Below are 27,663 nucleotides of genomic sequence, written 5' to 3'. Positions count from 1 at the left end.
ACCTGCCTTTAATTTTTTCATATAAATAATTAATTCTACATTTAAAAACACGTTAAGATGTTTTATTTCTTAATCAGCTAATTTGACTGGGAAACAAAGATGCCTTTTATTCACAATTTCTTTGAGCCGTGTTACTGTAGTAAAAGTTCCCCACAAGATCTGGCCTTCGCTCACAAGTTTCGTGGCTGCCAATTAGTTTCCAGAGTCTCTATTTTACAAAAATGCTTCTCACTTTTAAAAAATGTAATTGAATGTCTGTTCATCACAGAGTTTCTTGTGTTCAAGCCTAGGGTGTTAAACATTTTTCAGGTTGACTTGGGTCAGCTTTGAAAAATTTCAGACAGTGAAACTTGAGAAGGGACCGTATGCTACGGTATGTCCCTCACATTTTGTTAAGTATTAAGTGGATATTTAAATGGACTTGTTATACTGCGAGACCGCCTTAAAGTGAGCTGTACAGTTTACAAGACTATTAATTAAATGAGAGGATTGCATGGGATGTACATGTATTTTATTTTCATAATCACTCACATTGGCCCAGAGTTGCCCTTTAATTTTCAGACTAATTAAAGCAAGACACTGAACTGCTAAGCTCTGCACAGACGCTGACACTGATAGACGTGGAATGGCGCGTTTTTCTCTTTTAAAAGGCAGGAAAAAGAAGGGGAGAAGAAAGAATTCGCCTGAGTGGACCTGACTCCATTCCATTCATGGCTCCCTATTTGTTCCACTCCTGGATCAAGTTTTTAATTTAGCAAGACTGCATTTTGGGGGAGTTTTCGACCCCATCTGTTTGGGGCCAGTGTGTTCCCCACCTGGTGGTGCAATTGATTTTTGAATTAACTGGGCTTTATTTCAGCACAATAGAGCAATTGTTTAGTTGCTTTTAAGCACTAAGATTCTTGGAATCTGATGGGCAAAAAATTAAATCAGATGGCAATGCACAGTGCTCTCGGCTGCTAATTGCATTTGACCCATTATCATCCTCAGCCCTGCTTCAGACTGACACGGCTGACTTGGAGTTTGAAATGTAGGTGGGAGGGCTGCCTTTGCAGGTCATCATACTGTAGCAGGTCCCTTCCTGGAACACTCTCCAAGGCCTGGGAAAGAGAAGAAACAGACATGAGCAATTATCCCTGGAGAGTCCAATGGGGGCTGGTGGGGCCCCTTCCCACCAGCGCCATGGGGCCAGGAGTGGGGACCCAGGAGCCCCGCAGCAGAAGTGTCAACTACCCAAGTGTTCATCACACCCACGGAGTCAGGGGCTATGGGGAACTTCCTCTCCTGCCTCCCACGCCCCAACCTTCAAAAGCCTGTTGCACTGGCTCAGAGTTAGTGACTCTCCTGCTGCCTCTCAAGCTTTTGACTGTGCTGTGCCACCCAGAAAGCCTCTTTGAAAAGAGTGTGGGGTTTATAAAGGTCTTCTCTTTCTTCACAAAGAGAAGTTCCCCTATTCTGGAGAAGCTCATAGCTTACACTATGAGTTTACACCACTGGGCAGCCTGGATCTATCAGGATGTTGGTGTCCAGCTTCAGCTCCTCTCCCTTGGAGTGGGCACAGCTCCTCCCTAAGAGGCAGAGATCCCAAGTCGATTCAACAGTGACTCTCCAGCAGGCCCTGAGAAGGGAGAGGACTGGGGAGCACTGAAGGGGAAAGGGTGGTTCCCAAGTCAGGAGAGGCTCTGGAGGTCAAAAGCAATTACGTCTGGGAAGAGGAAGTGGGTCCAATCCCCAGCCCTTCAGGCTGGAAGGAAAACTGGTCCTGAATAGGCAGGGGATGCAGGGTCTCTAGGGAGCAGGGCCCTGACTCCAGAGCCACCTGAGGAGGACTACCCCCAGCATCCGAGTCCCCAGTAGCCCTGGGAGCTGCACCCCAGGCTGCGGTCTAGAAACAGGTTTCCTTCAAGATGATGAAGTAAAAGTGAAAATGTTAGTAGCTCAGTCATGTCCAACTTTTTGCAACCTCACTGACTGTAGCCCACCAGGCTCTTCTGTCCATGGAATTCTCCAGGCAAGAATACTGGAGTGGGTAGCCATTCCCTTCTCCAGGGGATCTTCCCAACTCAGATGTCAAACCTGAGTCTCTCACATTGCAGGCAGATTCTTTACCATCTGAGCCACCAGGGAAGCCCCCTTCAAGGTGATGGCCATGTTCAAATCCCAGCTTGGCTACTGATTTATTGTGTGAGCTTGGCCAAGTGATACCACCCTGCTGCCTCAGTCTATCAAATGCTTAAATAGGAGTAGTAATAAATAGTAACTACATGATAGCACTGTGAAGATTTTGGAGCAAAATTTGGTGTTGAGGGGACAGGGCAGCTGTATTTGTAAGAGAACAAAGGTGCTGAGTGCTGCCCCCAAAGCCCCATTGCCCTTCTCTCTGTTCCTCCATGTGGAGCTCTCAGCATCGCCCACTCAGCGCCAAGGTGGCAATGCCTTCAGGGCATGCTGGGGAGGGTGCCCTGTCCACCGCTGAGCTTTGACCCTCCCCAGAGATTGAGAGCCCAACCTAGCCTTGCTATTTGCTAGATTTGACCCCAGTTTCTTTCCTCCATGGGAAATCAGAAGCCAATAATTCTGTGAGACTTTAATCATAGTTCCTGCATGTATTAAAAGATGTGTAAAGGCCCCTGACTTCAGCAGTACTGCAGGAATCATCCTATCCCTATTCTCAGCTCAGAGATAGAGAGAGGCACTGTGTTTGGGGCCAGGTCTACACTGCACCTGGATCTCTATATTTGCCAATAAATAGAAGCACATGGAGTTATTAATTAGCATTTATGAGCTCATTAGCATTCATAAGTAATGTCAACACAAGATGATGAACTAAGCTGGATTGTTTGGGAAAGAGAGATGAGGGAGAAACTTTCTCCCTCCACTTGGATTCAAATAAATGTTACTTCCCTAGAATCAACCCCCACCTAGGAGTCAGCAGAAATAAACACAAAATACACAGGGCAAGACAGTAAATTCCCTGTATATGAGGGTGGCCTCTTCAGAGTCTCTGGTTCCTATTACTAATCTACTTCATATTGAATGGATTTGAGACTCTGTTTAAAGAAAACATACAGTAGCAATATTGCCATCCAGGGTGGCCATATGTGCTTCTTTTTCATGAATTTTCAAGGTAAAAGAAAACTCAGAGATCACTGCATCATCCTACTGTGCATAATGTTTCAGGTAGAGAAAACCATGTCCTAAAGTTGGTAGCACAGCTGGGTCTGAAAACTTCAGGTCTCTACCTCTTTTTTTATAATTCAAAAATGGATAAAACTGTCAGATTTGAGGCTAAAAAACAAACTAATCCATCTGGGTCAATGTTATCACTATGTTTAAACTGTCCTTTCGTCCCCCAGGAAAGCATGCTTCTTTCAGTCTAATGAAACCAAGCGGCTCTCATTGCCTCTTTCTGTTCATCTTTCAGTCCAATCAGCAAGAGTCAGTGGTAGCTGATGCCTTTGGTCCCTTCTGGTCAGGGCAACCAAGTGAATCACTGTGGGAAACACCCAGCTTCTAATAGAAACAGGCTGGAAATTATACTGGGATTAAAGAGTCCAATTTACTAGGGACTGAAAGGGGATTTTACAGGGGAGAGAGGAGCAATTGGGTGAAGGAGGGAACAGAGGCATGGTTGGAAACCGAGAGACCCCTAGAGGACTTTCCACTCAGTTCTTCTAGCCATTTGGAAATGTAACCATTTTTATGCAGATCTATAACATTTGAACTAAACCTAACAGGAGATGTAATAGATTAAGAAGAAACCACTTAGTAAATCTTCTCCCACATTCAATTCATACCAGGTGTTTTGCTCACAAAAAGCTACAAGAGAATGATTTTGGCTGCAGCCCTGACTATTTGCTGTTGTCTTTTCCAATCTTAGCTATATCAGAGTGCTACCTAATTTCTAAAGGGTACTCCATAATTCTCACTTGCGATGCCTGATATCAAACTGGAGTCTCTGTGTGTGGTGTGTAAGTTGGCACCTTGGCCTGTGTTGGAAAAACATTTGGTGTTAGATCTATGTGTGGTGCCAGTGATAAAGAACCCACCTGCCAATGCAGGAGACATAGAGATGCTGGTTCGATATCTGGGTCTGGAAGATCCCCTGGAGGAGGGCATGACAACCCACTCCAGTATTGTGCCTGGAGAATCCATATGGAAAGAGGAGCCTGGCAGTCCACAGTCCATAGGCTTGCACAGAGTCAGACATGAATGAAGCAACTTAGCTTGCACACGCACTATGTGATCTAGACCGGAAATGAGAGAAGACCACGTACTGACCCAGGATACAAACTGTTCAGTTATAGAGGTCTTTATGGATCCCTAATTTGGGACAGCTGGTCCAAGTGGCTCATCCTAGTGACATAATTTTTCAAAAATACCCCATTTTTGCAAGCAAGTAAGTTTTCATGCCAGTAGACTGGTTGTATTCTTAAACTCATTGTTGAGTATTCCAATTCATGATTTTGTGTTCTATATGGTTATTAGTGAATAAAATAACCAAGAAGGCAAAGGTGACCTCTACCACATATTTGAGTTCATCTACATAAAACGTTGGATTCTGTCTGGAATTCAGTGTTGACTTTTAATTTGATCTGGAGCTTGTTGCCAAAACAGTTCACCTGTCTTCTTGTTTCCTAATACATGATGATCTTTCTTGACATTTAGTGTTCATCACCTTCTTTAAGCTTCTTTGGGATGCTGAAATCTTGGGTTTTGCGACTAGGATTGAGTCATATTCTCTTGCGGGTTCTCTATGTTTAGAATGATCATCAGAGAGTTTTACTAACTCAGCAAAGTAGTCCACACCAGTGAGGCCTTTCCAAACACCAACAATGTGAGGCACTTCTGGACAGTTATCTCAGAGTACCAACAATGTTCTCCTAGAACTCTGGGCCTGTAATCAGTCATGGACTTCCCCTGCCATGCCTTTAGGTATTTCTTGTTTTAAATAATTTGGAGGAAATGGGGCAACTTTCAGCAATCTAGAATAGCTGAAAAGGCATCAGTAACTCCACTGCTACAGACCCTACCAACAGAAAGTGATCTTGAGGATGTCTTTTTAAAAGCCACTTGAAAAAACATTTTTTAAATATTCATGAGGAAGGAAAACTTCCAAATTCATTTTATGAGGCCACCATCACCTTGAAACCAAAACCAGACAGAGATCACACACACACACACACACACACACACACAATTACAGGCCAATATCACTGATGAACACAGATGCAAAAATCCTCAACAAAATTCTAGCAATCTGTATCCAACAATACATTAAAAGATTACATACCATGATCAAGTGGGATCATCCCAGGGATACAAGGATTTTTCAATATCTGAAAATCAATCAACCAATGTGATACATCATATCAGCAAATTGAAGCATAAAAACCATACGGTCATCTCAATAGATGCAAAAAATACTCAGAATAAAGAAAGAAAAAAATATATTTAAAGAGTCACCTGAATAGATATGCCACAGTCTTCATAGTAATATTATTTATGATTGCCAAGATATCAAAGCAACTTAAGTATCCATCAATAGGTGACTGGATAAAGAAGATGTGATATATATATGTGTGTGTATATATATATATATATATATATCTCCAGTCTTCTGTTGTGTGTGTGTGTGTGTGTGTGTGTATATGTATAGTAAAATAGTACTTGAATATAAACAAAGTAATTTTGCCATTTACAGCAATGTGTATAGACTTGGAGGGCATTATGCTAAGTGAAATAAGTTAGACAGAGAAAGACAAATACTATATGATGTCACATATATTTGGAATCTAAAAAGTATAACAAATGTAAATATAACATAAAAGAAGCAGATGTAGAGACTCACAGGTGTAGAGAATAAACTAGTGGTTTCCAGTGGGGACAGTGAAGGGGGAAGGGACAATATAAGCGTAGGGGATTAAGAGGTATAAACTATTAGGTGTAAAAAAGCTACAGGGATATATTGTACAATATGGGGAATATAGCCAATAGTTTACAATAGCTATAAATAGAGTATAATCTTCAAAAATTTTGAATCACTATATTGTACACCTGTGACATATAATATTGTACAGCAACAATAATTCTATAAAAAGAAAAATAAATTAAAAAAATAAAAGCCAAATTCACTAGTATCTGCCAGAACTAAGATATGCTGCAGAATAAAATAATTTTGTAAGGTGTCATGCACAGTGACCAAAAGACACTCAAGCAGCTGCATTTCTGGGAAGTAAGAGGGGCAGCTGCAAGCAGGACATTGAAAAGACTGAAGGAGGCATTAGAACCCCATTTCCCACTGAGATCCTGTCAATGTCTCCATGTCATCCACAGGATAAATTTATGTTTCTCAGCATGGAATATAAGAGCCTCCACTACCTGGTCACTGCTTTCCCTAACCTTGTCCTCTGTGCTCTAGCAACATCCAGCCACATTATTTTCCACCTTTGCTCTGCCTGGAATAGTCTTTCACTGCACCCTGATCTTCCCTATTTTATAACCCTAAGCTCAGGCATCAACTCCTGGAAACTTTTGCATTACATTCTCCTTCCACTCTGACCACCAAGCTGGATAAGACATTTTTCCTTTATGCTCATCTCTACTACTCCATTTACTGTAGTATTTATAATAGTTTGGTTAAGTATCTTTTTCCTCCACCTGACTGTGAGTTTCTTAAGGGTGAGAGTTACGTCTTATTTCTCTTATTCATTTTCTCAATCCCTATACAAAGAACAAAGCCGAAGACATAGTAGACGTGTAATAAATGCTCAGTGGATGAATAACAGGCTTCCAATAAAATGAAAAGTCTATGAAGAGATGGTAGATGCCATCCCACAGCCTAACCTGGTGTATCAGAAATGGAAGCACCAATTGTGACTAAACACTCAGGCAGCCTGAAAGACAAAGAAACAGCCCCTGAGAGTAGCAGCATCTACCCCCCACCAGCCCAGCTCCTACTGTAGCTGAAGCAACTCCATCTACAGTCAGATTCACGATGACCACTGATATCATTATCTCCCTCTTTTAAACCATTTTAGATTCCCTTTATCCTCAGCACCCTCATCCTTAAAGGATCTTCTCTTCTCAGGCCATGGTTGCTGCATTTTGTTCATTTATCATCAAAATTGAGCAAGAGAATACCCAAAGACTCAAAAGGTTCCCCTGGGTAGTAAACATAGATCTCCCTGCCCCTATTGTATAAGTGCAGTCCTACTTCTCGATCAGGGTCAAATCCTGTGCTGAGATGGTGGTCCCTTAGCTCATGAAATCAGAAATGCCCAGCCAGTAGCCATAGCTTAGAATTCAATGGGACTCTTACTGTGTTCCCTGATGGAAGTGTTTTTCTTTGGGAAACCAAGATCTCTAAGCCTGCTGAGCCCAGAGCTGTGGGGAAGGGAAGTGTAAATTCCCTACCTGGTTTATTGGGAGTAATGGGAAGCAGAGCCAGCCCTACTTTCACCCCTTGGTTCCTGGATGCATATTTTCTTCCATCTGGGGCACAGCTCCATATGATGGTCATTGATTGAGAACGTACACTACATGCTAGAGGACAGTGCCTCATCCTCACAGACACCATCCCCAAGCTGGTACCACAGCTTTGTCTTCAACAGGCCATTCCATCACTCCAGCTTCTTCTTGCTGGTGCTATGTGAGATAAGATGAGTAGATCCCACAGCACTGTATCCTCTGGTGCATCCCCTTTGCCATAAAGTGGGCTATTTAGTGTGACCCAACGAGATGTGGTATCCAGTCAATGGATCAAATACTCTACGCCCTCAGATGCAGATGGTGGTGCAAGCGGGGCTCTGCAGGCAGTACAGGCAAACCCCATTCCATTCATGCATCCATTGTGCCGGGCCTGGGGGGATCGATGGCAGTGGCCGGCTGATGTCAGCTGATCTGGTCATTCTATCTTCTTGTTTATTTAACAAGACCTCTTCTGTGTTAAACGCTCCCTGGTGAAAGTTAACCTGTGATTCAAAGATCTTCACACCTCATGCCCATTTCCACAGGAATGCCTCTTCCCCAGACTTCCTTTTCTTCTAATCTTCTTCCTTCTAACTCCTGATTATTCAGCCAAGCCATTTGCCATTGCATATGAGTTTATCTATATTCTTTCCCCACATAGTGGATAAGGTACACCATTTGAAGCTATACTTATAAAGAGAATTTCCGCTGATTGGTGACTTCAAGGTCCCTCCTGAGTAGGGCTTTAGTACAGCAGCAGTCCATTTCCGCTAGCAGTTACATATCAGGACAACACATTCATGAACCAAGCTCAGCTTCTTACATTCTTTCTCCGTCAACTGGTCACAAAGGACCCCATGCAGCCACAGTGTGTGCTGAGAGAGAGGCAGTGTGATGGTGGCAGATGATGACTTGGGGTCTGGGCCACCTGATCATGCAGTTACTTGTGCCCTCCGGCCCTGCTCATGTTCAATCCTAAATGCACCCTTTCCATCTTGCAGTGGATTCCCTCTAGCCTTCCCCACCCAACTTTGGTGAATCTATTAACTGTCCATTGTGATCTGTTTCTGTTCAGTTCAGAAAACAGTTCATAAGAGACAGTTCTAGCCTCATAATCATTTGATGATTAATATGCAGAGTCCCAGAGCATTCCAGGAACTGCTTTTCAAAATCTATATAGTCTGTCCTCTGGAACCTCCCAATGAACATATTTTGGTGAGATGTCTGACCTTCTGTGGTATTTCTACTTTGCCAAGCCCATTTCTTTGAGCCTTTTTAATCCTTTCTCCCACTACCACAATAACTCATTTCTACTTCACTTTATGTAGACTGTTACTTTCTTCAGGCGTCTGAGAGCAGTCTTAAAACAGTAAGGTATCCCAGGACCCTTGCTTATATCCTGTATCCCAGGAGAGTGCTCCCATACTGATAAATCCTCTTTAATATAAGTTCATAATCCACCCACCTTGGAATGGAAGTACTCCCAGAACCCAGTCCCTTAAGTAGTGTCCCGGATCCTGCCAGCATTGTCGCCTAGATCCTGCAGTTCCTTCCAGGTATAGGACCTTTCCTCCCCTAGTAAGATCAGCACTTCCCCAGCCAGCAGTGTTGTGATTTCCCCTATTTAACAGTCTGGCTGTCGAGAGAGAGGACATGGAGGAAGATCTCCAAGAGAAGGAAATCCATTTGTCTTGTTGTCAAACAAGAGAGGAGCAGTGTTGGTCTTCAGCAGAGAAGAGGGGGCCCCTCCTGTAGGCCCAGGAGTTCAGGGGAATCTGGAGACTTGAGATGTCAAGCACATCAATTCAGATGTCACAGTCTCTTATCTCAAGATCCTGTTGCTTCCCAATCAGGAACTTGGTGTCACACAGCACACCTGCCTAGCTGTACGTTCAACCTTTCTTGGAACTCCACTAATCTTATGATCTTCAACAGCAGGTAGTCAAGCTCCAGAATTCCATCTTAGCATCACCTCAGCCAGCCTCAGACTTCTGAAGCTGGTTTGCACATTGTAGTTGTCCCAAGTTGAGGTGGGACAGTCCTTTATACCCCTGAAAAACAGCATTCCGATGCAGGCTACACCAGCAAAGGGGTGTGACATTGAATAAAGAGACTCCCTTAAGCAAAGGTAGGTAGCAGAAGGCTGACAGCTGAGGATTATTAGCCAGCAGCACTCCCACCAATTTGAGGGGTAAGTCCTTCCATTCCAAGGGGGATCTGGGTGGTTCGGTGTAGTGACTGTAGAAGCCAGCTATTGTTGTTGTTTAGTCACTAAGTTATGTCCAACTCCTTTGTGACCCCATGAATGGTAGCCCACCAGGCTTCTCTGTCCATGTAATTTTCCAGGCAAGAATACTGGAATGAGTTGCCATTTCCTTTTCCACAGGATTTTCCTGACCTGGGGAGCAAACCCATGTCTTTGCATTGGCAAGCAGGCTTTTTACCACTGATCCACCAGATAACCCAGCTCTACCTCTTATTAACTGTATGACCTGGGTAAGTCACTCATGCTCTCTGGGCCTTTGTAAAATGAAAATAACAATCATGCCTATATCACAGGGTTGTCATAAAGATTAAATGAAATAATAACATAATGTACCTTAATACAGGGGGCTTAATGTACCTTAATTCCCTGGTAGCTCAGATGGTAAAGGATCCCCTGCAGTGCAAGAGACCCAGGTTTGATCCCTGGGTTGGGAAAAATCCCCTAGAGAAAGGAATGACAATCCACTCCAGTATCCTTGCTTAGAGAATTGCCTGGACAGAGGCACCTGGCAGGCTATAGTCCATGGGGTCGCAAAGAGTCAGACTTGACTGAGCGACTAACACACACACACACCTTAATACACAGCCTGGTACATAATAAATACCGTAGCTTCTTATAGCTACAAGAAGCTTTGGGTTTATATGGGAAGTTAAGACTAAACTATAGGATAGAACAGAAAGAGCAATAGAAGTTTAGAAGAGGTGAAGATCAAAGAAATAAAAAAGAACAAGTTCAAAGAGGAGATGGTTAATAGATAAACAATGTGTAGAAAGGTGCAACAGGAAGAGACAACCTCCAGATAAGACATGAACGTGAGCAGAGGCCCAAGAAACAAACACGACACTCGGGGGACGATGAAGGCAGCCTGGCTCTTGTAGTGCTTTCCGCCCAGGGTGGACTGGGAGTGGGTGGGTTATGAAAGCTCAGAAATCCAGGCTGAGACAGCTGCTCCACACACCCCAACAGATCATAGTAGAGTTGGGCTCCATAGTGGTGTAAGGAGCATACCTGAGGAATGAAATGTCTTGGCAGGAGAGGGAAAAGGAGGATAGAGACAGACACAAAGGAGAGAGACTTGTGGAGGAGAAGGCTGAGAACAAATTGGAATTAAAAGTCAATCCTGAGAGTGAAAGAGAAAACCAGAAATGAAGAGGAAATGTAGAGTAGAGCTTTAAGAAAAAATGATCTTTCAATTTCAGAAGCTCTAATTCAAAGAGTTAGAGTCTCGTAGAAAATAATAATTTAAGGTTTCCCTGGTGGCTCAGACGGTAAAGAATCTGCCAACAATGCAGGAGACACAGGAGACATGGGTTCAATCACTGGGTCAGGAAAATCCCCTGGAGAAGGGAATACAACCCACTCCAACATTCTTGCCTGGAGAATTCCATGGACAGAGGAGCCTAGTGGGTTACAGTCCATGGGGTTGCAAAGAATCTGACACGACTGAGCAACTAACAAGGCTAGGATCTGTGTTACTTTCTTGGGAAACAGTAAAAACTTATTTATTAAGAAGCCCAGTATTTTCTTATATTATAAATAGCTCTGAATTAATGTCCCTTCCCCAAATGCCTACTTTTCCAACAGGTGCAATATGACACCATCTGCCCAACAAAAGAATCTAAATGTCACTAACTTCATAGGAGAATATAACTGGTGTTTAAGACCCTAGTTTATGATGATGATATTTAATAATTTGTACTTATATAGCATAGAGGGGCATAAAATGAATTATAAACGCTAGTGCTATAAATCACAATAGAAAGACAAGAAACATGACACTCCCCTCTTAGCAGATCCTTTCATTCAGCAAACGTTTATTGGGCTCCTACATGCCAAGCATTGTAATGATGCAGAAATTTGGCTACATGGAGTCGGATTCATGCTGTTTGAGTGCCTGCCCCCACCACACCCCCTCAGCAGAAATGAGAGCCCCCAAGAGCAGGAACAATGGCTTTTCCTCTCTGAAGTGTTAGGGCCCAGCACTGTGCCTGGAAAGGAGGAGTTCTTCCATAAATATGTATAGATTTCATAAAAATTAAATACTCGGAATTAGTTTTAAGACTATGCTACAGTTATTAAAAACATAAACCCAGAAACTCTTGATTCTGAGCCATTCCTAACCACTGGCCCTTACTTCTCATAGAAACCCCTGTCTAGTGCTCTTCTGCCTTTTCTTTTAGTTGGTAAAACATTCACTCATCCTCTGGACACTGAATTTCCATAGTCCTTTGCAGTTATTGGGTACAACGTCAAGGCTAAGGCTGGGCCCCTCACTAAGATTTGCTTTTTTCTCCAAGGTTTTAGTTCTTTGAAGATTTTTATATTGACCAGAAAGATAGAATTCTGCATCTAGAAATCCCTCCAAGTCAATGTCCTCTTATTAGTCTGGGTTGAGTGCAGGATTTGGCAGTTCCGATTAATAACAAGTGGCCAGCAGAAAATAGGAATAAATTAGATGCTGGGCTTCTTTCTGACTCAGGCTTTGGGATCTCACTGAGGGAGGAAAGACCACACTCCAGCAAGATTCTTCACCTGTGTACGGTAATTTAACCCTCCTGACAGGGTCCAAGCAAGCCTAGCCTGTGGCATACTAAAATCCTGGGAAACTGGAGAAAAAGGAAAAGTCATACATTTGTGCCTAAGTCTTGCACCTTCTCCCCCTCCCTTTCCCAGTGTGGATGCTTTAAAAAACTGGACTGCTAATATCAGGAGGTATCTCTTACTAACAAAGGTAATGGCGCCAGGGACCCTGATCATGACTCTCCAAGCCTCAGGAGCCAAGTGGCACCGAAAGGGCCAGGAGCTCCGCCCCAAGCATCCTTAGGACATCAGTCTTAGGACTCATCAGAAGAGTCGTTGTTTTCTCAACTGTCAAATACCAGGGCCCAGACACTCACTTGGCCAAAATAACCCTAATGAGGTTGCTGGCCATTTCAATAGTACAGCTCATCATCTCTCTTTACCTTTTTCTCCCTAACTTTGCTCAACCAATGACTGTGTAAACGTTTTTGCTAAAGATCTTCAGGTCATGACACACAAGCAGTGCAACTGAAGAAGCCCCAAGAAACTGAAAGAAGAGGACCTGGCTTCCTTTATTCTTTGAAAAATAAGTCCTCTATCACTTAGCTAAAATTTACAGAAGGAAAAAATAAAAAGAATTTCCAAGTTTCTTTCTTTTGCATTTTGGGGGAGGGGGGTGGCACAGCTGAGCCCACAGTTGTACATGAAAGTTAATATTTCCAGGACCCTGCGTGGGATACCTTTCCCAGAATTCATGTTCTCAATGGGAAACTGAAATAGCGTGTGAGAGTTACCCTAAGTAGATTTAAATAATTAAATTCAAAAATTCTCAAACCACTTGCTGTTTCAAATTTATTTCTTTAATAACAACTCAGACTCAGCAACAGACTGGATTAAGGTTTCATTTATTCGAAATTTAAGGTATATCCAGCTCTGAGTGTTGTTTTTAAGTATTTAAGGGGAAATTTGTGCACGGTGAAAATGAAGAGACTGCAGCATTATAAATTCATTTCGTCTATTAGAATCAGGGCCGCGCCTGCCCACTGCAGCTGTTCGGAAGGCAGGGCGGCCAGGCTGGAGGGCGCACCCCGGCAGCAGACGACCCTTTGTTTCCCCAGAGAGGAGACTTGGCCGGCCCCACACCCTTCACGGGAACTATTTCCTCAGTGGCGCCAGGCAGTTGGGCAGGATCATCTGGTGCGGTTTTCATGTGGCAAAGCAAAAAATCCTCCGGGATTCCAGGGTGACTTCTAAAGATCCACTTTCATCCGTGACCTCAAACCCTGCCTTGCACCAGGCCCCAAAGATGAGAGGTCATTGCGGCCTGGGCAGGATTCACTGAGCTCTGAAACCACCCTCCCTGATCCATCCAGCGAAAGCCGAGAGCGACTCAGAAAACAGGTGTTACATGGCAGGTAACGGCCCCACGATACTTACTATTCATGCTAACAATTTTACAAACAAGTGAGTTTCTTATACATTCGTCGCCACCCCCAGGCATTCATATTCTTTTTAAGTACAGAAACCTTAATTAGACTTTGACCACAGACCCGGATCTGACTTACCCTGACAGGCTTTCCATTAGTGTGATCTGTGGGGGATTCACTGTTTTAACGTCTGTGTGCCTGAGGCCTATCTCACATTTACTGCAAAACTCTGAAAAGCCTCCCTTGTATGGCTGTATGTTTCCTCATGCTCCCAATTTCACAGAAGTCATTTCAGCACCAAACGGTAATTAGCAAAGGGATGGGCCTCAGCTGACATGAATGCAATTTATTGTTTTCCACGAGGCCCTGAACCAAGCAAACAAAGAACACAGTCTAGCTGTCTGGCATTTTATTAACTTGTATTGTGCAGTGCACCTTACTGAAGGGAGATCTTCAGGAGAAATTCAGCAGTTTGTGTGTGGCAACACACAGACTTCGGAAGAATATTAATTTCGGTTCAATTAGGCAACTTGTGTAGTACCTCAGCCTGTAATATAGGACAGCCACTTTTATAATTATCTTCCATATTAACTTTATCATCACCAGACTTTTGCATAAATGCAACCTTTCATCTTTAAAATGCCAACACTTCTTCAATTTTGGCAACCGTACAGCACTGCTAATTATTTGCTCATTATATGTGGTTAACTGATGAATCATTAATAAATGAATGAATGGCTAATATATTTTTATGGTAATTGGAGATATAACTGATTGCAGACTTCCTTAGCTTCTCAAAACGGCACTGAATGAGCAGTGGCTGCCTAATTGTTTACAGATGATATTTATGCCTCCGCCCAGCATTTCCCACAGTTGTGGTTTATCACTGGCATATTCTCATCAGTTCGGGGTAGTGGCTTGCTGAGGACCAGTCTGGGCAGAGGGGAGTGGGCAGCAGCATGACCGGGCTTCCTTTCTTGTGTTTCTGTCACCTCATTTGTTTCAGCTCAGCTGACACGTAACCACGTATGGGCCTCATGGCCATTTGCTAGCAATTTGAAGACTCCTTGTGGACTCTATTTGCTTAGGCATTGGCTTGGCCCCAGCTAGAACACTGCTGTGGTTACCCCTAGTCCAGAACTTAGAGTCGAACGCTGACACACAAGCATTCACGCCATTCAACTGCCACTTGTCTTGCCTGGCACATGCAAGGGAAAGGTGGCCACCCAGCCTGGTGTCTCCATGGCTGAGGAGCTAGAGGAGACCCTTTACATAGTTCAGTTAGAAACCTGGAGTTCAATTTGCACCATTGACAGAAGACCAGAAAATGAAATCAACTAGAGATCCTTAATGCTATTCACTGAAGCACCATTCCATGGCTGGTTAATGGGTTTGCAAATAACTGCTGCATTACAAAAATTATATTTGTCACACTGCAAATCAGTCACCACCTATAGGTTAATAACACAGAGTCTGTATTTGTTGACGATTTTTGTGAAAATGAAGGATAGAATACTGGCCAAATATGACTTGTTTAGCTACGTACAAACAGACGGAACAAACAGCAAGTTCGAAATGCAAAGGAGACTACCAATTTTTAATTATAATTATTTAACCAGGTGGGTAGTTTCTCCTAATGAACACTTCCATGAAAACAGAATAACTAATGACAGTCTTAAAGAAGCCTTTGTCTTTCCATGTACTAATGATCACATTTATAAATATGCAGCAAGGCCCCCGTGTACATTGCTAATGATAAGTAATTAAGCACCAGGCGTGGGAAGCCAGTGAAAAGGGTCATGTTAATGCAAGAGAGGAAATTAAAAATGCAATAAAATAAGTTGCCTAGAAAAGATTAAATAAACTTCTGGCTTCTCTTCATTCCAGAAGGAAAAGAACAGTGGTTTCCTCACTCTCACAGTAAAGCCATGTCAAGCTATTCAACAGCTGGTTACAAAGTCAGAGAGTACAAGTGCTCAGCTTACTTTCTGTCCACATCCCCATTTGATCCCACTGGTTTGAAGGCAGAGGGGGTGGTTTCAAAGGGCACTTTGGGTCACTGGGAGAATAAGAAGGACCCCTAGAAAAAGGAAGCAGTCGGCCAGGAAGGATGGATATTAGCAAATTAAACTGGATTTTGGTCGTTACTGTCAAGGTACCACTTGTTTATTAAACCATGTTGACCGACCTGGTTTTTTCTCATCTTCTAGATGAGAAAAAGAGGACAAGATGAGTGCCTTTTCCAATACAGTAGAATAACTTCTGTCTCTCCTTACATTGTCTGCTTCCTGACCAGCCAGCGAGCTGCTGGAAGGTGAGACCATGACTCTAATACTAGACATTGCACCAGATATGATGAGTGCTTAGGAGATGCTGGTTGAATGAGTGAATTAATGGATATTCAAAATAGATCAGCTCTAAACATCACTCCCAATTCAAGCAGGCCTGCCACCCAAACATTTGGGCCCAGTTGAAAGATGTGGGCCATTTTCCTCTCTCATTCAGGTACTAAGAAAGGCACTGGGTTTTTCTTCAGTGTACCATCACCAAAAGGAACAGAGACGTGAAGCTTTAACAAAAAATTGGTCTTTGCAAAAATCATAGAGTTGGCTTTAAGACTCTTGTTTGGGGATTGAATAGGAATTCTAGCATTTCTGTTAAGCATTACGATGCACAGAATGAATCAGATACCTAATTGACAAAAGAAAATGGACATGTATTTGAATCGCCAAAGCTCTTTAATAAGGGCAGTTTTTATTCTTTCTTTAAAATGTTTTAGTGAAGCTCTTAAACCACTGAAGCTTTTTTTTCTTTCAAACATTTCAGACTCGTTGATCTCAAGACTCTCAAGGTTTCCCCAGCCCCACACTCTTCTCCGTGGTTAATCCCTCAGTGAGGGGAATTGAATTTTCTGTGGCTGCATCTAGGGTTAATGAGAAGGCAACCTTGATTTGAAGAAAAAAGGCAGCAACAAACAAAAACTAAAGCTTGGTTGAACATTGGAGGTGGTTTCTCCTTTGTTTTTTTTTTTGTTGTTTTTTGTTTTTCTTAAGTTCAAAAAAACAAATCGTAAGGCAGAAAACCAAGGGCTAGACCTTTCTGCCTTGTTCTAATATTCAAAGGAATGATTTCCTTTTACATAACATCTTCAACAAGGCCACACCTCTTTTGTTATCAGAGTGTTGTCAACGGCAAGCCTGCTTGACTCTCATAAAGGCAATATAGTGCCCGACAGTGGGGTCCCAACGTGTGTGGGGGCCTAGATCTACCTTACAAATGGGCTGCCAGGCCAGCCTCCAAAGAGGACGCGGCGGGCTTCAGGGACACCTAAGTTGCGTCTCTCCCCACCTTCTCCGCAGGCCTTGAGTTTCTTGGGGCCGGCAGGGTATCTCCTCCGGAGAAAGTTCAGCCGGCGGCAGGGACACTCTGCAAGCTTATCCTGACCCCCAGTGGCCGGCCCTGTCATCGGACCTACACCGGCTCCCACTCTCGCCGCCCCTTGGTTCCCTACCTAGCTAGATCCCCAGGACCCAGGCACCAGGAGTTTTAATTGACAATTAAAACAAACTTCGGTTCTCACCAGAATCGACTGAGTGAAATTTCGCAACTGCAAGTTTCACAATTCAATTCCCTTGAAGCAAAACCAACAGTTTCCCTGAGGTTTCACTCCACACCTCTCCATTTGTTGTTTAACTTCCCCCTCAAGTTTCCCTTCCCACACAGCATTTTATTTGAGAGTCAGGCCTGGAAACGGTTTAATTATGTTCCTGGGGGTCCCCGCCTCGTGCCTGCCCCGGCGCTGAGTCAGCACCTCCGCGCAGCCAGGATGGGAAGGGAGCGCGCTCCCGGCCCAGGCCCGGAGGTGGGTATTTATGGCTTCGGCTGTCCCGCCTGCCGGTCGAGCTGTTCATTTCGTCAGCCACCGAAATCAAACAACCTGAAATAAAGCTTCCGTGCCCGTGAATAGAATGGAGTCAGCAAACACTTCTGACCCTGGTGGTAGCGTTACCGGATTTAGCCAGCAAAAATACTGGGCGCCGGGGGAACAGATTTATACCAAAATCGTTGTTGTTTATCTGAAGTTCAAATTTAACTCGAGGTTGTCGGGGTTTTTTATCTCTTAACCCCACCACATGAAGAAAAGAGAGGCTCTGTTTTATGGTTTTACAGATCAGCTTTGATCAGGCCCTTGGATCAGGCACCCACTCTTGGTGCCCCCTTAGAATTAGGTGAGGGATTTTTTTTTAATCAGAAGGAAAATAGAGCATGTTTTTTTTTTTTTCTGGTGGCCACCCGGGAGGGTAGGCATTGGCCCATTTCTCAGATTTCAGTGCTTGACAGGATAGAAGTGACTACATTCTAAATTGCTAGCTTGTACATGCTGACATGTAAAAGAAGGTTTTTTTAAAAAAGTTTTGCATTACTGTTATCTTCCTTAAAAAAAAAATGCTATGGCCTTGGGAATACTGTATGTATCTATTACCGACAGCTCTGAAAACCACTTCTGCAAAGCTTGTCAGTTAAACCAAATGTTAAATGGAAAAAATTTGGCGGGATTTAAAATTAGCCCCACACACATTACTTACAGATGTTTCCATGAAAAACACTTGAAACTGAACCACACCAAGTAATAAACCCCACAATGGTGTATTTTTTATACCCCAAGTTAATTTTTATGATATAAGTAGCTATATGAAGAAGGTATTGCATACTGCTTAAATTAAATACGGAGGAATGAAATCAGCAGTATCCCTTTACAGCATATGGCCCAGCAAATCAAATTACAAAGCTTTCCACATCTCATTAACTGCAATGAGTACAGTGAGTTTTCTAATAAGTCACATCTTTTTCATGTGAGTGGTGAGCAGTGACTTATTGTAAGAATTCACAGGATGACCCTTGTGCTGAAATTAAGAACTAATCTAAAAGGGGCAGGGTCATCTGGTCAAGACTGACCATAACATTTCCTCATTATTGTTTTAGTTGGCATTGAAGTATATGTTTTCCTGGTGCTCCAGCTGAAAAATGCCTTTGATAATTTCACTGACAGCAAATAACCCACACACTGCCATTTAATGAGTTCAGGCAGGATTAGCTGACAATAAAGAATATAGTATAAATGTTTTTATTAGAACTGATTTATTTTTTAGCTGCACCAAAAAAAAAATTTTTTTTTAAGAAGTCACATGGAAATGCTGAGCTGACTTCTCCCCTTGTGATAGCCCTGGAGGTGATGCAGGTGAAGGGCAGGAGGTACATGGAGCCCAGGATTCGCCAAGACAGTTTGCATTTGGGCTGCAAACGGTCAAAGGCAAATACCAGCTGGAACCCACACTCAGATGTCGGGTTCCTCTTTTGCACAACAAGGAAAAAAATACTTCTACAATTGCTCATCATGTGGCCTTTGGTGGAGATGAATTACCAATTTACAACCTCTTGTGTTTGGAGAGAAGCAAACTGTGCTCTTTTGAGGCAAGAATCAGGAACCTAAAATCATTCAAGCCTTCTTGTTTATAAGGCCAGAGTGAGGCCAAAAATCCATTTCCCCTGTGCTCTAAGCCCTTTCAATGACGAGACTCTCACCATCTGCACTAATAAATATGGACTGGTGTGTGTATAACCATACACTGAGGAGCGGGGAAGAGTGAAAGGATTTTAAATGGTTGCAAATTGCTCTCCCACTGAGATAACAGCAGTTTGCATGTGAGCCTCAGTTGTTGCACATTAAGAATGGGCATTTGGCTTCTTTTCACACAGCTGTGAGAGAAGTAGATTTCTGAACGACCAGAGAGAAAACGGGTCTGTTGTTCTTAGGGACACAGGCTTGCTAGTGGCATCTTGCCCAGAAGCTCTTTCTTCCCAGCTCCAACCATGGGGACGACAGACAGGATAAGCAGACCCAGTCCCCGGCACTGGAAGCACTGGGATCTCTGGAACTGGTGAGGTGAGCCCTGAGATGGAAGCCACATCTCCAGTGCTCAGCAGAGACCAAAGGGATCATAAACAGAGGCCAGGGTAGAAGGCTGATGTAGCCTAACAGGTAGAAAGCTATCCTTGAAGTTAAGGTGAGTTTCCTGGGACAATCTGGGAGCTTAAAACTGGCTCATAGGCCCAAGTGGTCATGGAAACATCTGTTTTAGGAAGATACAGAAGACAGCATTAAGATGGTGTAGGGTTGGCGGGACCCCAGCAGTGATCTGCAGCCTAAGAAAAGCACCCAGTGCTGAGACTCAGAGGTCACCTCCCAGACAGAAAGAAGTGACTCCCTGTTCTCAGCAAAATGTAATAAGAACCTGGGGGAGCTTCGGCATGACTAATCAGTTAACCATGGAAGAGTCGCAGGAGCTGAAGAACAGACACAGGGAGTGGAGTGCCCTGCTCATCAGAAGGTGCAGGTAGTAAATGCTCAACACCATGAAAAGACCTTCTGTCCAAATGCTGGGAAAGATGTGCTCCAATAGAAGGCAGCCTACCCCAGGTGGGAAGGTGGAACTCAAGTCGCCCACCTCCCCACTCAGGTGGGGAAATGTGAGGGCAGTGGGCGCTGGGAAGCAAGGGGGACTCTGAAGCACGGAGTCCAAGGAGAGGATGGAGACAGGAACTGAAACTGGGCAAAGGGTCAGCTTCTGGGACCAGGCCCGGTAGACAAAGGCGAGCAAGACCACTGAGGAGGGACAACTCTCAAGAAGCATGTGTGGCTAAACCCACAGAAGGAGAAGGAGCTAGCAGGGGGCCAAGTCTCCAGGAATGCCCAAGGCAAAATGCTGGCGGTGGGCTAGCTAGTTCAGTGCGTGGTGGTGGGCATGCATGCTCAATGTCCAACTCAGTGTTGCAACCTCATGGACTGTAGCCCACCAGGCTCCTCTGTCCGTGGAATTTTCCAGGCAAGGACAGTGGAGGGGGTTGCCATTTCCTACTCCAAGGGATCTTCCAAACCCAGGGATCAAATCAGTGTCTCTTGTGTCTCCTGAACTGGCAGACGGATTCTTTACCGCTGTGCCACCTGGAAAGCTAGCTGAGGGTGGGGGAGGGATTAAATACAATCTATAAAATACAATCTTTCTCACCCAATCCCTGGTGAGAAGGAGTTAGTGTTAACCACCCAAAGCAACTGTTCAGAAAAATTGTGTGTGGTCTGCTCACTGTGTTACTCTATGTCTTCTCAGTGAAGCCCGTATTAGAGTCTCTATCATCTAATTTCACCCTTTTAGTTGTAATTGAACCTGCCAAGCCTTCAGTTACACAGACCCTGCCTATTTACCTGGAACCTAGACAAGGGCAATCCCTTAGTATTGCTAGGTAACAATAACAAACCAACAAATATTTGCACAGCCTTACTGTTTTCTAAAGTGTTGTCATAACGTTTCTCATTTGCCCTTCATTACTATGCTGTGAAGAAGGCAACTCGGCCGTAGCTAGGAAGTTAAAGAGCCGGATCTCAGACCTAAGACTTCAGATGCCAAGCCTGGTGTAATTCTTATCTCAGCAAATAGCTATTATGTACTTCTCAGATAACACTGAAATGCCCTGGCAGCCTGAGGAAACACCTAGGTTCTACTCTTGAGAGAATATATTCCAGGCTTAAGGCAAAGTTCCGCAGAAGAAACCAGCCTCTCCTTGTTTCCCTCGGAATCAACTGTATGTGCTGGACCTTCTGTCCATTCCTCCCCGACTGGGACAGACAGAGTAGTATTGCCAAGATGCCATTCTTAGGACAGATAACTTGTAGGGCCCACTCCCTCCCCAACTGGGTAGCTGCTCATTGACTGTGCTTGGAATCAGAGCCATAGTTGCTTTTGTGTCACAAAAAGAACAGGGGAGAAAAGTAATCATGTCCAGTCCAGACCTGAATGACACACAGATGACCAGCACAGCTTTTAAAGCAGCAGCAACCAGGGGAGCAGCTGGCCCTGGCTCCCTCTATGTGCATTTCACCTTCCTTCCCCCACTCCCTCCTCTTTATTCCATCTCCACCATCAGTGATGCTCAGCATAGAGTCACTGTTTAAAAGGAAAAAGGATCGGGGGACACATGTACACCTGTGGCTGATTGATGTCAATGTATGGCAAAAACCACCACAATATTGTAAAGTAATTAGACTTCAATTAAAATAAATTAATATTTTAAAAAATTTTTTAAAAGGAAAGAGGAAACTTCTTTCTCTCTTCATTCTTGTCCTCAGCTCCAGCAGGTGAGCAGCACCCAGTTGAAAATTCTGGAGGCTTCCCTGGTGGCCCTGTGGGTAGGAATCCACCTGCCAATGCAGAGGACACGGGTTTGATCCCTGATCCAGGAAGATCCCGTGTATCATGGAGCAACTAAGCCCATGCACCACAACTACCGAGCCTGCAGTTAGGGCCAGGGAGCCACACCAACTGAGCCTGTGAACCACAGCTACTGAAGCCCACATGCCGAGAGCCTGCGTTCCACAACAAGAGATGCCGCTGCAATGAGAAGCCTGTACACAGCAACAAAGAGTGGCCCCTGTTCGCGGCAAATAGAGAAAGCCCATGCACAGTAAGGAAGACCTAGTACAACCAAAAATAATAAATAATTTTTTTAATGTAATGTGGCTGAAGAAATAAAGGCTCCAGATGAATGCTGCAGGTTGGTTGTGCAAGTAGATTGTAGAAATTCTAGTCCAGGTAGGAGGCTTTGGAGGTCTCATCTCTACCACGGTTTCCTGAATCATGAGGCAGAATGAGACAGACCTCATTTTATTGTGCTTTACATTATTGCGCTTTGCAAATACTGAGGTTTCTACAAATCAAAGGTTTGTGGAAACCCTGTGTTGTTAGATGATGGTTAGCATTTGTAACAATAAACTTTTAAAATTAAGGTATATACTTCTTTTTAGACATATGCTATTGTACACTTAATAGACTATAATATAGTATAAATCTAACTTTTATATGTACTGGGAAAAAATTCATGTGACTTGCTTTATTGCAGTAGTCACTTTATTGAGGTGGTCTGGAACTGAACTCACAAATCTCTGATGTATGCCTATTTCAGACACTCTTTATCCATTTCTGCAAGCAACCAAGCATAATACAGAAAGCCCAAGACACCTTTATGCAGATAATGAGCATAAGGCATGAGTCTGGTGTTAATGAATAAGAGAAAGGCTTACGCTTAGGGAAACATTCCTCCTGTTCTTCCTCCTCTTCTTTCCCAAGCTTCCCAATGCTGTCCGTTGGCCCCACACTATTTCTTGCAGCCCTCCTTCACCCCAGCCAACAATACTTCCAGCAGCCTCACCACTCTCCTTCATGCCACCTCCAAGCTCCTGCCCAAGTTTTCCCCAAGTGCTGGGAGCATCTCCTTTGTGTTTTCTGCACTGCTCCACTGTCTTTCTTTAAAGGTTCCTCTTCCTGACTCTAGGAAGGCTTTGTGGTATAGTTGTCCTTCCATATCTGTGGAGGGTTGGTTCCAAGACCCCCGACCCCCTTGCAGATACCAAAATCTACAGGTGCTCAAGTCCCTTATTTAAAATGGCATAGTACAATCCCCATGGAGAAGGGAATGGCAAACCACTTCAGTATTCCTGCCTTGAGAACCCCCTGAACAGTATGAAAAGGCAAAAGGATAGGAAACTGAAAGATGAACTCCCCAGGTCGGTAGGTGTCCAATATGCTACTGGAGATCAGTGGAGAAATAACTCCAGAAAGAATGAAGAGACAGAGCCAAAACAAAAACAACACCCAAGTTGTGGATGTGACTGGTGATGGAAGTAAAGTCTGATGCCATAAAGAACAATATTGCATAGAAACCTGGAATGTTAGGTCCATGAATCAAGGTAAACTGGACTTGGTCAAACAGGAGATGGCAAGAGTGAACATTGACATTTTAGGAATCAGTGAACTAAAATGGACTAGGAAGGGTGAATTTAACTTAGATGACCATTGTATCTACTATTGCAGGCAAGAGTCCCTTAGAAGGAATGGAGTAGCCTTCATAGTCAACAAAAGAGTGTGAAATGCAGTACTTGGATGCAATCTCAAAAACAACAGAATGATCTCTATTCGTTTCCAAGGCAAACCATTCAATATCACAGTAATCCAAGTCTATGCCCCAACCAGTAATGCTGAAAAAGTTGAAGATGAATAGTTCTATGAAGACATATAAGACCTTCTAGAATTAACACCCAGAAAATATGTCCTTTTCATTATAGGGGACTGGAGTGCAAAAGTGCACTGGAGTGCAAAAAATCAAGAGATACCTGGAGTAACAGACAAATTTGGCCTTGGAATACGGAATGAAGCAGGGCAAAGGCTAATAGCATTTTCCCAAGAGAACGCACTTGTCATAGCAAACACCCTCTTCCAACAACACAAGAGATGACTCTACAAATGGACATCACCAGATGGTCAATCCTGAAGTCAGATTGATTATATTCTTTGCAGCCAAAGATGGAGAAGCTCTATACAGTCAGCAAAAACAAGACCGGGAGCTGACTGTGGCTCAGGTCAGGAACTCCTTATTGCCAAATTCAGACTTAAATTGAAGAAAGTATGGAAAACCACTAGACCATTCAGGTATGACCTAAATCAAATCCCTTAACAATTATGCAGTGGAAGTGACAAATAGATTCAAGGGATTATTTCTGATAGACAGAGTGCCTGAAGAACTATGGATGCAGGTTCGTGATATTGTATAGGAGGCAGTGATCAAGACCATCTCCAAGAAAAAGAAATGCAAAAAGGCAAAATGGTTGTCTAAGGAGGCCTTACAAATAGCTGTGAAAAGAAGAGAAGTGAAAGGCAAAGGAGAAAAGGAAAGATATACCCATTGAATGCAGAGTTCCAAAGAATAGCAAGGAGAAATGAGAAAGCCGTCCTCAGTGACCAATGCAAAGAAATAGAGGAAAACAATAGAATGGGAAAGACTAGAGATCTCTTCAAGAAAATTAGATATACCAAGGGAACATTTCATGCAAAGATGGGCACAATAAAGGACAGAAATTGTATGGACCTAACAGAAGGAAATGGCAACCCACTCCAGTGTTCTTGCCTGGAGAATCCCAGGGACAGGGGAGCCTCGTGGGCTGCCGTCTATGGGGTTGCACACAGTCAGACACGACTGAAGCGACTTAGCAGCAGCAGCAGCAGCAACAGAAGCAAAAGATATTAAGAAGAGGTGGTGAGAATACACAGAAGAACTATACAAAAAAGATCTTCATGACCCAGATAACCATGATGGTGTGGTCACTCACCTAGAGCCAGACATCCTGGAATGTGAAGTCCAGTGGGCCTTTAGAAAGCATCACTATGAACAAAGCTAGTGGAGGTGATAGAATTCCAGTTGAGCTATTTCAAATCCTGAAAGATGATGCTGTGAAAGTGCTGCACTCATTATGCCAGCAAATTTGGAATACTCAGCAGTGGCCACAGGACTGGAAAAGGTCAGTTTTCATTCCAATCTCAAAGAAAGGCAATGCCAAAGAATGTTCAAACTACCACACAATTGCACTCATCTCACATGCTAGCAAAGTAATGCTCAAAATTCTCCAGGCCAGGCTTCAACAGTATGTGAACCAAGAACTCCCAGATATTCAAAATGGATTTAAAAAAGGCAGAGGAACCAGAGATCAAATCACCAACATTCATTGGATCATCGAAAAAGGAAGAGAGGTCCAGAAAAACATCTGTTTCTGCTTTATTGAAAGCCTTTGACTGTGTGGATCACAACAAACTGTGGAAAATTCTTAAAGAGATGGGAATATTAGACCACCTGACCTGCTTCTTGAGAAATCTGTATGCAGGTCAAGAAGCAACAGTTAGAACTGGACATGGAACAACAGACTGGTTCCAAATCAGGAAAGGAGTACATCAAGGCTGTGTATTGTCACCCTGCTTATTTAACTTATATGCAGAGTACATCATAAGAAACACTGGGCTGGAAGAAGCACAAGCTGGAATCAAGATTGCCGGGAGAAATATCAATAACCTCAGATATGCAGATGACACCACCCTTATGGCAGAAAGTGAAGAAGAACTAAAGAGCCTCTTGATGAAAGTGAAAGAGGAGAGTGAAAAAGTTGGCTTAGCTCAACATTCAGAAAACTAAGACCATGGTATCTGGTCCCATCACTTCATGGCAAATAGATGGGGAAACAATGGAAACAGTGACAGACTTTATTTTGGGGGGCTCTAAAATCACTGCAGATGGTGATTGCAGCCATGAAATTAAAAGACACTCCTTGCAAGAAAAGTTATGACCAACCTTGACAGCATATTAAAAAGCAAAGACACTACTTTGCCAACAAAGGTCCATCTAGTCAAATCTATGGTTTTACCAATAGTCATGTATGGATTGAGAGCTGGACTATAAAGAAAGCTGAGCATGGAAGAATTGACATTTTTGAATTGTGGTGTTGGAGAAGACTCTTGAGAGTCTCTTGGACTGCAAGGAGATCCAACCAATCAATCCTAAAGGAAATCAGTCCTGAATATTCATTGGAAGGACTAACACTGAAACTCCAATACTTTGGCCACCTCTTGCAATAACTGACTCATTGGAAAAGACCCTGATGCTGGGAAAGATTGAAGGTGGGAGGAGAAGGGGATGACAGGGAATAAGATGGTTGGATGGCATCACCGACTCGATGGACATGAGTTTGAGCAAGCTCCAGTAGTTGGTGATGGACAGGGAAGCCTGGCATGCTGCAGTCCATGGGGTCGCTAAGAGTTGGATACAACTGAGTGACTGAATTGAACTGCTCTGGAACCTGTGAATAAGGAAAACAACTTCCTGCATTTCCATACTAGCAGATCACCAAAGCACCTTCCAGGTATGTTATTTATGTATTAAAAAATTGAACAATCGTTTCCAAGTTAATATTCATACAGTATTCCAGGCTGGAATCACAGAATTTGTCAGTTTTCAAACATTTCTCTAGCTTGTAATAACATTCAGCTGTAAAATGAGGGTTCTGACCTCTTAGTTTCTAATGTTCAGAAGACTATAGCTTGTTTATAGTCACGTAGCTCAAGTGTACTGAAATCTGGGCCAGAGGTACAGCTTTCTCCTTCTTAAGGCCAAACTCCACACCATCACATAAGCCAACTTACCTGCCTCCACTCCTCTCTTAGAATGCTATCAACCTGAGACCAAGGAGCAATTCTTATCTTTTATATCCTTAAGTGCTTAATACAGCATTGGCTACTGGACTGCATCTTCTTAACTGCAAACACTACATTAACCATCTCTTGCTACATCAACCACACCCCCTCCCTTGATGTTTCGCCTATGACAATGCCTCATAAATGCTTCTGAATGACTGAATAAATGCAGAGCCCCCCATTTATGGTTATCTCAATGAGCACTACTTACCAGCTGACTGGAACCAGGTTCTCTAATTCCCAGGCTGGGTTTCCCTCCAGATATGTTCTCGTGTGGTCTTGGTTCCACTATTAAACAACTGTATCACTCAGAAGTTACACAACCTTGCCGCACCTCCAGTTTCTCATCTATAAAATGGGGATAAAATAGGTTGCAGTCAAGATTAAATGAGAGAATCCATTAAAAACTGAGAACATTGCCTAGCCATATATAACAAAAAATAAATATTAGCTATTGCTATTTTATACTTCATCAAGTATAATCTTCATCACACATCACTGTGATTCTTGTTTAATTTGTTGACTTTTCAGAAAGATTGTAACCTCATGTCTGTCTTAGTCTTATCCCCAGCATGGTGGTCTGGCAGGTGATAGGGGGTCAATAAATGTCTAAATGCATCCATGCAAGGATAGGAATACTTTATGACTGACACAAATTTCCACAACCTTTGGACATTTTAAATAATAGTTTTAATGTGTGCTCCTGTACTATATAAGAAGCAGGTGGAGTGCACTATTGCAAAGTGTTTAAGAACAATAGACATCAAAGTCAGAGAATGGATTTGAATCCCAGCTCCAGTACTTACCAGAATGTGACCTTACGTCACTAAACTTCTGTGCCTCTATTTCCTCATCT

At 43.3% G+C, this 27,663-nt stretch overlaps 2 long non-coding RNA genes across 3 annotated transcripts; one reads left to right on the top strand and one right to left on the bottom strand.

Moving 5' to 3' along the window:
• Nucleotides 1-40: 40 nt before the first annotated feature.
• LOC147375730 (uncharacterized) lies at nucleotides 41-27,663 on the bottom strand. Its single transcript, XR_015160400.1, has 3 exons — nucleotides 27,614-27,663; nucleotides 27,019-27,155; nucleotides 41-1,100 (listed from the first exon to the last, which is right to left on the bottom strand). It is a non-coding gene; the product is annotated as an uncharacterized LOC147375730 (long non-coding RNA).
• Nucleotides 19,490-22,287, top strand: LOC147375731 (uncharacterized). 2 transcript variants are annotated; one of them, XR_015160398.1, is made up of 2 exons: nucleotides 19,490-19,627; nucleotides 21,866-22,287. It is a non-coding gene; the product is annotated as an uncharacterized LOC147375731 (long non-coding RNA). The 2 variants fall into 2 exon arrangements; XR_015160399.1 differs by having other exon boundaries at nucleotides 19,611-19,748.

Source organism: Bos grunniens, chromosome 3 (genome assembly GCF_055505025.1).
Source record: "Bos grunniens cultivar Pamir isolate PY7600 chromosome 3, Bosgru_T2T1.0, whole genome shotgun sequence".
NCBI lineage: Eukaryota > Metazoa > Chordata > Mammalia > Artiodactyla > Bovidae > Bos > Bos grunniens.
Note: the sequence above shows the minus strand (reverse complement) of the source record. Positions and strands in the feature narration are given on the sequence as shown.